Source organism: Macadamia integrifolia, unplaced genomic scaffold (genome assembly GCF_013358625.1).
Source record: "Macadamia integrifolia cultivar HAES 741 unplaced genomic scaffold, SCU_Mint_v3 scaffold2557, whole genome shotgun sequence".
Lineage (NCBI taxonomy): Eukaryota > Viridiplantae > Streptophyta > Magnoliopsida > Proteales > Proteaceae > Macadamia > Macadamia integrifolia.
Window position 1 is genome coordinate 48330 of NW_024868794.1, and position 11945 is coordinate 60274.

General features: G+C 38.0%; 1 long non-coding RNA gene across 1 annotated transcript in view; it reads left to right on the top strand.

The window, feature by feature from the left end:
• Positions 1-11613, top strand: part of LOC122066748 — a 15008-nt gene extending 3395 nt beyond the window's left edge. The window contains exon 4 of the long non-coding RNA XR_006136444.1: positions 11346-11613. This is a non-coding gene — a long non-coding RNA (uncharacterized LOC122066748). The remainder of the gene's footprint in view (positions 1-11345) is intronic.
• Positions 11614-11945: the final 332 nt, after the last annotated feature.

An 11945-nucleotide genomic window follows, 5' to 3' on the forward strand; every position in this document is an offset into this window, starting at 1 on the left:
GGGGGGGGGGGGGGGGAAGGGGCTTTGGTCTTGCCTCCTTCTTTCTATAAGTTTTCTTTAAAAAAAGAAAGAAAATAAAATAAAATCCAATCCTGGTAAAAATCCTCATTCTCTGAGATATTGTGTGAGGAAAGAGAGAAACTGTTTCCAAAATTCTATTCCTTCCCTGTAATATCAACCAATATTTTACAATTTTGACTAAATCAGAAAGGAATATTTGCATAACATCTTTAAGATCTAGTGAGATGGAAAGGAGAGAGAATAATTTTCAGGATTTTGTAAAAGAGAGGATGTAGTACCAATGAGTGGGTTCCACCCCTATTGACTTTGGTTCAATGTATGGGCTATCTTTGGGCAAGTTAGTTCAAGCTTGGACCAGTTCTTGGTTTACTTTAAGCACTTTCTCTTATAGACTTGGAAACTGTAAAAAAAAAAAAAAAAAATAGAAGTAGTACTATCTAAAGTAGGGCAAAAAGTACATTTATATCTCTAAGACTTCACACATTATTGTGCTCATTAAAAATGTCACTAAAAAAACCAAAAAGTATCATCGGATGCCCAAAAAGGAGAGTGTTCGGTTGCCTCTTTTTAGGTTTAACTAGTTGAGAGATTTATCGGGCACAATAGCATTTTTTTTTCTCAAATTCGTTTCTAGAAACGATGAAACAAGTCTGAATTGTTTCATCAAAGTCATTTTTAGAATTGTAAATAAGCATAAATTTTGATTTATGTTTCTAGAAACGGGTGAAACGGAACAACTTTTTAAGTTACTTCTCCATTTCTGGGAACAAGAAAACGCAAAAACGGAACGTTATCAAATGGTGCCTAATTAAAACCTGGAATTGACCAAAGCCAACCCAATTCCAACCATTTAGATTTTTCAATCCATAAGATTTCTAGAGAGAGAGAGAGAGGGGAACGAAGGTGCCGTTGGATGTTCTTAACTTCTTCTTCTTTTTTTTTTTTAATAAAAATGTGTGAATTGACCCCTTGCCCTTAGTTTTGAACCATGAAAACATATGCTCATTGATGATCTAGCACATAAACAATAATAATCACTTAATCTAATAAATCATAAACGCCTCTCTACTTGTTTATGAATGGCGTTTATGAATTTATTGGTATATTGATTTATTTAAATGAGAAATAGTGTAATACCCCACCCCCACCACGTATTATAGATAAATATTAACATTAATTATTATAATATAAGCATGAACAACCAAAAGGGGAGAAAGTGGCGGCTAGAAGAGGAAGGGAGACGTAAAAGGTCGGAGGTGGTGGCTTAAAAAAATAAAATAAAATAAAATAAAAGAGGTGGAGTTTCTCGCACAAGAGAAAAGACAAAAAGAAGGAGAGAGAGAGAGAGGGAGGAATTGAAGGACAGAGGATGGTTCAGGTAATTCTTTTATTGAGTTTCTATTTTGTTAAGAAAGAAAAAAGGGAAAGAAAAGAGGGAGAGAAAAAACAAGGGGAGAATTGGAGAGAGAAAAAAATGAGAGGAAGTACTCATCGTGGTTAAAGAAGAGAAAAGAAAATAGAAAAAGGAAAGAGAAGAAGTAGGAAAGAAATAAGGAGAGGGAGATTAGAAAGAGAATTAGTTGCATGGTTTAAAAAAAAAAAAAGCATGAAGGAGAGTCCAACCGAATAGGACTCCCCCAAATTACCGGATCGAAGTCCTCTACAGCGTCTGAACTTGGCGGAGGCTGGCGGAGCCTACTTGCCATGCCGACACATGGTGTCGGCCACGTGTATGGTGGATCATTCACTTAACTGGTCTAAATGAAAATTTTGATAACTCGACTGGGTCGACCAAAAACCCAAAACGGTAATGGTCTTCGATCCTTCACTCTTCTTCTTCTTCCTCATTTCTCTCTTCTGGTCGCACGAAATAAACACTCCCATATCTGCTCCTTCTGCTGATCGATCCCTCTGTTTCCTCTTGTCTTCCTGTAGTCGATCCTTCCTTACTCTCTTCTTCTTCTTGTTCTTCTTGTTCTTGTTCTTCTTCTTCTTCTTCTGTTCGAGAGAAGGAAAACCCCCAAAACCGAGGGCAGAAAAATCTCTGTTCCCCTCTTCTTCTTCTTCTCCCTCCTTACCGTCTTCCGTTAGGTAAGGATCTCAGTTCTCTCAAAACCTGCATGATGTGGTTTATGCAAGATAATATTTATTTAAGGTTTTCAATTTTCTGTAGAGATCTCAGTTTTGTAAAGTAAATGACCCCAGGCCTACTTTAGTTCTTGGTCATTATCCTTTCCCATGACAGAGTTTTGCCTTGAAGTGGGAACTAATTCAGTCTAGAATTTGAGTTGTTGCAAAGTCTACAGATCTCACCTCCAGTAGAATATGAGATTGAGATATAATAATTGCCATTACCAAACACAAGTGCATTTGTGCGAGTTTTTGTACCATGCCTCTTTGCCAGGAACAGATGATGATCAATTTTTGATTAATAAATGGGCAGCACAGAGGAGAGATTTTCTCTGCCCTAATTTTTGGGGGTTTAACAAAAGAGGGTAAGGAGGGAGAGGAAGAAGACGAGAGAAAGGAAGGATCGATCAGCAGAAGGAGAAGATATGGAAGAGTATTTACTTTGTACGACCAGAAGAGAGAAGTGATGGAGAAGAAGAAGAAGAAGAACAAGAGAAAAAGGATCGAAGACCATTACCGTTTTGGGGTTTTGATCGACCCGATCGAGTTTTCATTTAGACCGGCTAAATAAATGATGCACCATACACGTGGTATATGCCACGTGTCGGCATTGCAATCAGGCTCCGCCAGCCTCCGCCAAGTTCAGACGCTGTAGAGGATTTCGATCCCAAATTACCATATCGTGAGAAGAAAAGTAAAAACAGTGTTGTCTAAATGGGAGTGAAAGTCGGAGATAAAATAGGGAATTAAGTATGTTGCCTTATGGAGATAAAATAGGAAATTAAGTATATTGTATTGTGGAGATAAAGTAAGGAAAAGTAGATGAAAAGAAAAGGAGAGGGGCAGAGGTTTGTGTGTATTATCCTAAAAAGAAACAGAGAGAAAGAGTGAGTGAGAAATGAAAGAGAAGGAGAGATAAAAGAGAGAAAGGAAATTGTCATTCAGAGAAAAATAAGAAGGATAAATAAAGTTACACTTATATGGATTGAAACCCTAAGAGAATTATTGTTTTCTTAGGGCCCGTTGGGTAACGTTCTAAAAAAATGTTTCTATCTTTTTTTTCGTTCTATTGGAACAAAAAAATGCAAAAAACCGTTTGACAACATTATGATGTGTTTCGGTTTTTTTGAAACAAAAATTGAAAAATAAAAACGATTTAGAGGATGAAATATGGAACGACAACTTGTCGTTCCGTCCAACGAGTTTTGTTCCAAACTGAAAAAAGAAAAACCGAACATTGGAGAACCCTTGCTCTCGATAATAGCAGGCCGAGGGCACCCAAGCAGGAGAAGAAGGCACCATCAACACCCCTCTTTCACCTCTGCGCACACAGAGGAGGAGAAGAAATTTGCAATTGGAGAAAGCACGATTGAAGCTTGAATCCTCGACATAGCAGGTCCATCTTCCCTTTCTTTCTTCTTCTTTGTTCTTCATCTTCGTTCTTCTTCTTCTTCTTTGCTCTTCTCTCAAATTTTGGATTTTTTACAAACCAGATTTTCTCATCGTTCTTCTCAGGGGAACTCTGCTGCTCGCCCCTGGTCGTCGATCGCATCTGGGTCTCAGATCTCATCCCTGCTCGTTTCATTCTTCTTCTTCTTCTTCTTTTGCTTTTCTCTCTTTTGCATGAACCCTAAAAAATTTTGGATTTTTTTCCAACCAGATTTTCTCATCGATCTTCTCAAATGAGAACTCCGTTGCTCTTCTCTAGTCGTCTCTGCTCGTCGATCGCGTCTGAGTCTCAGATCTCATCGTTGCTCATTTTCACTCAAACAGGTACGCCTAAATAGAAAAAACCCATCAATGGTTTGTGTTATATGCCATCCAAGATATTATATGAAAATTGCTTGGGGAGTAGCTTATTTTGCCCTGAAATTGGAAATATTTTTCCTTCCAGCCATTTCTGTTCAATGGATTAACAATAATGTAGCTAACTCCAAATTTTGACACTCAAAACAATGGATGAAGAGTATCCCCCAACTTCTGTCTGTTGGAACTAAATTCTGCCCCTAATTTTACAGTTGCGTTGGTTTGATATGGGTTATGGGATCATTTTCTGTTGTTCTGTGTCCTGCCGTCATTTTCTACTGTCCTGTTACAGCTTAATAAAATGTTCTCTACCATTCGATAGTTTGATGTAACATGTACCAAATTGAATGGAATTTGGTTCTCTGTTTTTGAGTTTTGTCATATTTATGTAAGAATTTGATTCAGTTTCAATGAGGCCACTTGCAGATGCACCCATTATCATTACCCATTACCCAGTACCCATATCTATATCCATAGTTGTGATCATCCAATGTTTTGAGATGGACCCACACAGAGGAGCATTCTTAGATCAAACCCAATGATGAATGGAGAATGGGGAATTCAGCAAGAACTCTCTTAGACATATGGAGGTCATGCACTAATCTGGGTCAATGCCTTGGTAGATGAGAAAGGCGTATAGAGTGGGGATCTGATTCTTTTAATGATATAAACAAAGGTAAAGATATTTTTATAACAAAATAGACAACTGTGGTGATATAGATTGCACATGTCCATAGGGGTTTTGGAGGAATGGCATGCAGGTATGGCTAAAAAATAATGCAAGAGAGGCTATGTTCTCTAAGTAAAAAAATATTTAAACACAGACTTATTTTATTTAGTATCTGTAATCTTTAATTGTTTGAGTTCAGAGGAAGCCCCCAACTGCCAGACACCATTTCATTGGAAGATTGTGTTTAATTTGTAAGATGGTGAATGAACCTTTTATGCATTCCATTATTTCAGAGGTATTTATTGAGGAGTTAACCCTTTGTATCAGTTGGGGTTGTCTCTATGGCCAGAGAGACATGGAGAGAAGAGTGGTACAAATTAAAGATTAGAGATTTTCTAGTTCTTTGTTTATTGTGGTTCTATTCTGAAGCTATTTTTTAATCTTGTTGCAGCCTAACCATTTCTTCTTGCTTGGCCTCCCCAGGATCTGTTCTATGAACTATAAGCTGTACACAAAAATGTGTGAAAGCTGACCTATGGAACGCTTATCTCTCATGTTGCACCATTTGACCAACTCTCAGAACTAGTGGATGAAAGAACCTTGAATGTGCAATGGAGAATTTCAGATTTAAGTTGCCTACTTCATTGCCCATGTTCCTCTGAATTTTGATATATATATATATATATATATATATATTTTGAAGATTATGGCTACCAATGCCAATAGTGTGGGGATGCTTTCCCATGTTGTGGGTCCAGCACAACCTCCCTCTCTCTTTCCCATGTTGTGGGTTCAACACTGCCTCTCTTTTTGTAGGTATTTTGGTAGGTTGTCTTGGCCAACCTTTTATCTTAATACCATCCGAGTTTAATAAAAGTGTTAGATAATAATGTTCTTTGACATCATTCAACAGATTTTGAGTTCTTATGGTTTTGGAAAGATAGTTATGATTACATGTTGAGTACTTTCAGGTGCTGTCATGATGCATGAGATATTGAATGGGCATGCCAATAGATGCTATGAAGAGTTTAGGATAGAACACATGTCTTCCTCAACCTATATGATTATGTTAGACATAGGGGATGGTTGAAAGACACGACCAACATCCGAGTGGATGAACAACTTGGAATGTTCCTATGGATTGTTGGGAAGGGTTCAAGTAATAGGGACACCCAAAATCATTTCAACCACTCCGGAGAAACAATTAGTCGAACATTCAATGTTGTCTTGATTGCAATGCAATGCCTGGCTAAGGAGAAAATCAGACGGCCAGACATCAATATGATACTGATAGAGATTGCACAGAACCCGAAATACTACCCTTTTTTCAAGGTAAATCTGTTAATATGATACATGTTTGTAATTAAATATATGAATATTTATATTCTTATTTGTAGTGACCATTTAATTGTCACTATATGTCATAGCATTGTATTGGCGCCATAGATGGTACTCACATCCATGCGATAGTTCCAAGAGAGGATCAAACTCGATATAGGAATAAGAAAGAGATCACAACTCAAAATGTGATGTGTGCATATTTATTTGACATGCAATTCACATGTGTATGCGGGATGGGAAGGTAGTGCAAATAATTGTCGAGTACTTGAACATGCAAGGAGTGATCCTCGATTGAGTTTTCCACATCCACCTCCAGGTATTAACTTTATACTAGTATATTAGATTTTCATTTCAGTGTATACGTAATGTCTGTATATTATTTTTTGTCTGTAGGAAAGTATTATGTTGTCGACTCTGGTATGCTAGCCAATCTGGATTTTTTACACCTTTTAGGGGTGAGAGGTACCATCTACCAGACTACAAAGGGCGTAAAAGATCCCTAAGAACAGTAAAAGAATTGTTCAATCGTACTGGCATGTTGTGGGCTACACAACTATTTCGAGAAGAGCATATTGCTGATGCTGAATTCGTGGGGATGAGTGATGATTTAAAAATTACAGAAGATGATTTGAATCCGCCACATAAAGATTTTGTTGATCATTCTATTTCACAATCTAGTCAACGAAATAGGGCAAAAGAGACGAATGCCACTAGGATAAGAATTACAAATGCAATGGCTAGACAGCAAAGGATGCCAGAACTAGTTGAAAACTAAAACCGATAACTATTTTGACAAAATTGAAAACCTAAATTGATGTTTCAAGTGATGTAGTACTTGTTTTATGTTACATTTATGTATGTGGTACAAGTTGAGATATTATTATGAATGTCATATATTTTGATGCTATATTAACTTCTTTGATATTTAAATTACTGTTACAGATGACTTCTTCTATGCACCCACTCATAATAGCAAATTGTGAAATTTACGAGAAGAGTTGTGGTAAATATACAACCAAGTCGGGTAAAAACATTGGAAAAAATTTTTCAAGTGTCAAGATTTATGTAATTTTTTCATGTGGGTGGACCAACTACATCTATGTAGATGTGGTAAAGGTCAATGCAAAGTACGAACTGCAACGAAAGGTCCAAACAAGGGACAATATTTTCTATGTTGCCCAAATTCAACTGGGGTAATTTATTTCTATGATTGATCTATTTCTAATAGATAATTTTAGATTTTTTTTTTAATTTGATGTTAAATTTCAATGACCCTAATCACATCTATTATTTGATATAGGCTGATAACCGTGGATGTGGTATGTTTGCATGGTTGAAAGATGAAACACATATCTCTACCATACAACATACATTATGTTCAGAAAGCTCAACATCAACATCATCCACACTACCGTCCATTTCAAACGAGTACATGAAAGGATATCTGGGAGGGACACTTAAAGGACTAGAGAACCAAACAAATAAGATGAAAGACATCCTCCATGCATTCAAGTCTTTAGACTTGGATAAAAAGTGAAAATTTGGGAAATTATGTAATAATTAACTTGGACAAGGCATTGTTAGTTCTGTATTTTATTCATCCTTTTGAAACCATGTTTTTTTAGTTGGTATATAATCACTTTATTGTCCCAAAGGATTTGTATGCTTATAGTATTTTAATGTTATTTTTGTAATTATTGACTTAAAAGAAAAGAAAAGAGAAAAAAAAAAAACGTTTCTGAAACAAGCATTACCAAACAGCAAAACTGTCGTTTTTTTGTTCTGAAACTGTTCTAGAAACAGATTCACCAAATAGCATTAAATCGTTTAAAAACGGCGTTTTGACACAGAAACTGAAATTTCAAATTTTTGACAAAACAGAGATTCTGGAACAGAAACGATACCAAACGGTGCCTTATATAGGTAGCAATACCATCAGGTGAGTGGAACATCAGCTGAAATTTCTGAGTTAATTGATTGAAAGGTAAGTGGAACTTGACATGATTCACCTATGTATTGATGCACATGTTTATTTACTAGGATTTTATGCATGAATTATATGAATGAAAAATTAAGAAAAGATGGTTTATGTTTGTAATTGAGAATGGTGCATGAAAATGTTCAAGGGAATAGAATGGAAACAAATGAAAGGATGGACGACTGTGTGACATGATTGCAACCCTTTCCAACAGGGGTTGAGCTGTTAGATGAGGCATATGTATATGTTTATGTTCATCTCTTAACCGCAGAATGCTTTGCCTAGCCAGCGGAATGATCCATTTGGGATGGGATGAGATATAATGTGCCACCTAGCCCGTGGTTTCATCATGCGTACCACCTAGCCCGTGGTTTTGCGTATATGTACCACCTAACCCATGGTTATGAGACTGGATTGTGACTATTTGATATACGAGATGTTTCACATTTACGATTATAGTTGGCAGTATGTCCCAATGACTTAAAGGAAAAATCCATAATTTTAAAGTTTAAAGTGACTATTTATAATTATATTTAAGAATGTGTATGGAAATATGTAAAAAAATAAAGGTTATGTCAAGAATCGAGAAGGTGAGAGTAAAATCAAGAAACTACCCAGTGAGGTGATATACTGTAGAGCCCTGCTCTTTAGACCTGGTTTATTGATCGGTCGGTTTGGTTTGGTCATGTAGGGTCTGAACCAGAACGGGCTGATACCAGTGCCTTGTGGTATATGACGGCAAGGGTGACATAAAATGCTGGGTGGCTGGATAAGATTGAGCCGGTACCTGAGATGATCTGCATGCCGAAGCCGTGCCCTTACACCTATTACAATGGCCATGTATGAATAGGAAATGTACGTTATCGTGTTTGAATGATAGGAACTTGGTCCACAACACGTGGTGAGAGTAAGGTACATGTTAAGACTCCGTTTTCCTCCAAAGTACGGCCCGGTTGGCTTGTTTGGCCAACTGGTAGGTGTCACTGGTAGGTGCGAGACCCACCAGTGTGACCCTCCTGTTGGGGTATTGTGGACCTCAGCATGCTCAGCTTGGATGAGCATATGTATTTCAACCTCCTCGTCGTAATGAGGTCTTGCATGCCTGATGATGCTGGCTACATCGCCGGAAAATGGGATTTAATGTGTTTGGGTCCATAAATGGGCAAAACCAAACATACCTTAGAAGATATTTATTGGCTAGGTATAACTAGTCTTTATATCTCTCTTTCCCTCATTTATGATTTCAGCAAGTTTGTGAGAGGAGTAAAGAGGAGGGAGAAAGAGGAAGAAGAAGAGGAAGACTAGGGAAGAGGCTTCCCCCTTAGATTCTGGAGCCGCATCTTAGCTTTTCGTCACCGGAACAATGTCCGGTGTCTTCAGATTTACATCTTGAGGTAAGTAACACCATAAACCCTTGAGATATGATGAAACTCTTGTGTGTATGGTTGAATCTAGGGAATAACAGAACCAATGTGTGTTTTCCTTGAAGGATTTAAGAAGGAAACAAAGATTTGGGAGATTATTGAAGTGACATTTGAGTTTGGGGAAGAGAAATCCCAAGATTTGGGGTTTTTAAGTTAAGGTATGATTCTTTTTCCCCAAATCTTGTTAATGGATTAGATTCACGGTACAAATAAGTAGATGAGGCTTAGAATGTGTGGGGAATGAAGTGAGAACCACCCCATTGGGGTTCCAGGGGGTGGAATGAAGGAAAGAAGGAAAATAGCAACCCGTTGGTGAGACCTACCAGTCACGCCTATCCCCTCTGGTTCTACAAACTAGTAAGATCGGTGGGTGCCTGACCGGCCAGTGAGACCTACCAGTCACACCTGTCCCCTCTTGTTCTACCGGCGGGTGCCTAACCCATTGGTGTGACCCACCAGTCACACCTGTCCCCTCTGGTTCTACTGGTGAGTAAGACTGATGGGTGCCAAGCCCACCAATATGACCCGTCGGTCTAGGTAGATTGCACAGGTGGGTTCTCCTATCCACATGTATGACCCACCTGTTGCCCAAATGAGCTCCGATGGAACTCAAACTCACCAACGACCTTCTTCACTCTATTATACGCATCATGACTATATCCTATGTCATTTATAGTCCCGAATTGGAAGCAATTCTAAACTCTTTATCTGTGCTAGGTTTCAAGAAACTCATCTTCTCACTCCAAATCTTCACCGTACCACGAGTGCGTATTCTCTTACAAGAATAAGTAAGTGGGGAGAGGACTTTGATCTTAATTTTTGGAGTATTTTTGACATCCTATGCATTCATAGACTATATTAACATTTCGATTTTCATTCCCATGCATATGTTGATGTATGAACGATACATTTAGAACTGAACATATTTTATCTTAAATTCTATATGCATGATTACTTGCTTAAAATCTTGAGAATGAATTTATCATATAATGAATATGATGCCGATTTGCCGAACATGTGTGGTATTTCTAGATTAGATGCCGTAGTCGGCTTGGAAACAAATGCATTGGTACACCGTGGAATAGAATACGGAAGTACTCTGTAATTGTACTATCTCATATAGAAGCATGTGGAAGGTCATAGACTCCCCTAAAGCGAGACTTAATACTATGACTCCTAGCATAACAGCCAAGCCCATTGTTCGAGTACTTGGCTTCAAACCTAATGGATCAAATACTTTCTGCTCAGTGAAAGCCTTCATTACTTTGTTATGAATGTGGTTGGTATGAGGGCATTAGAATCCTGATTGGCGAAAGCCTCACTCTGGACCTGTCGCCTCCTTTAGTTGTGTCGCCATTTCGGGTGAGCAGCAATATTTGAGATGGACTAATAATAGGTTTGGTATAAAGGTCCACCATATCCCTAAACCCAACAAGAAGCAAGCAAATAGAACAATCATATTCCCTTGTGCTACGACCCTTCCCAACGGGGGTTTACGTGTTGGGTTACCACTGGGGGAAAACGTTGGTCGCGGATCGCCGTGCTGGTTAGAAGTACACCTGGCTGATCAATAGGACAATTGAAAACCTTGGTGATATATTCAGAGGGCCAATCGTCCTGCTTTTAATTTCTACTGTGGTTCGACCACAATTTTTTTTTTCTGCTGTGGTTTAGTCACGATTTACATTTCTGCTGTGGTTCGGTCACGATTTATTTTTTTGAGTGCTCATGATGGGCCTTCTTTGATAACCCTATGGGCGTATCATAGGATGAAGAATGCGTATCGAACTTGGAGCATACGCGTACTGTGGTTGTGAGTAGCACGTTACCTATGACCTAAAATGATTGTTTAGGTGGAATAGGATTAAAATGAATCTAATGCATATAGCATCATTTGTTTTACATTTGCTTGTGTGCGTCTTTCTTTCCATTTACTGAATTAGTGAGTTCATCCCTCATGTATACACATTTTTAGATGATTTTGCAAGCTATTCAGTAGAGGAGCCCGTGCCAGGTCCTATCGATGAAATCCCAGTGGGATATTAGTGGGTCCCCGAAGAATTCAAACATGGTGACGGCTGCCCGTGTGAGGGTTGTGTGGCAAGGCAACAGTGACAGATTCTATTTACTGTACTCTTTTTTATTCTTTTGGTATATTTCTCTTTTGTGCTCTCGATAGTTAAATTGTTATTTCTTGTGTAAATATCATGCCTATGGGCTCACATGTAAATACTTTATGTATAACAATTTGGGTATCAAGAGTATATGAGAAATTACAGGTAATCATTTATGACAAGACTTCCACTGAACTAGAATATTATATTTCATAATTACTTGTAGTTTCTGTGTTGTGATTACTGTGTCTGATGATCCTGGTGGTTTTGGGTTCCCTCTGTCACCGGTCCGGTGCTATGTGAACGAGGTGTGACATATGTTATTTATGTTCACAGGGTTTTATGAATATTTGGACTTAGCATGTTTTATATTATGGAAAGATTATGCATGTATTTAAAACTTTTGTGGATAGTTGTATTTTGTATTATATGTGGTTGTGCCAAGTTCTGTTTTACTGAGT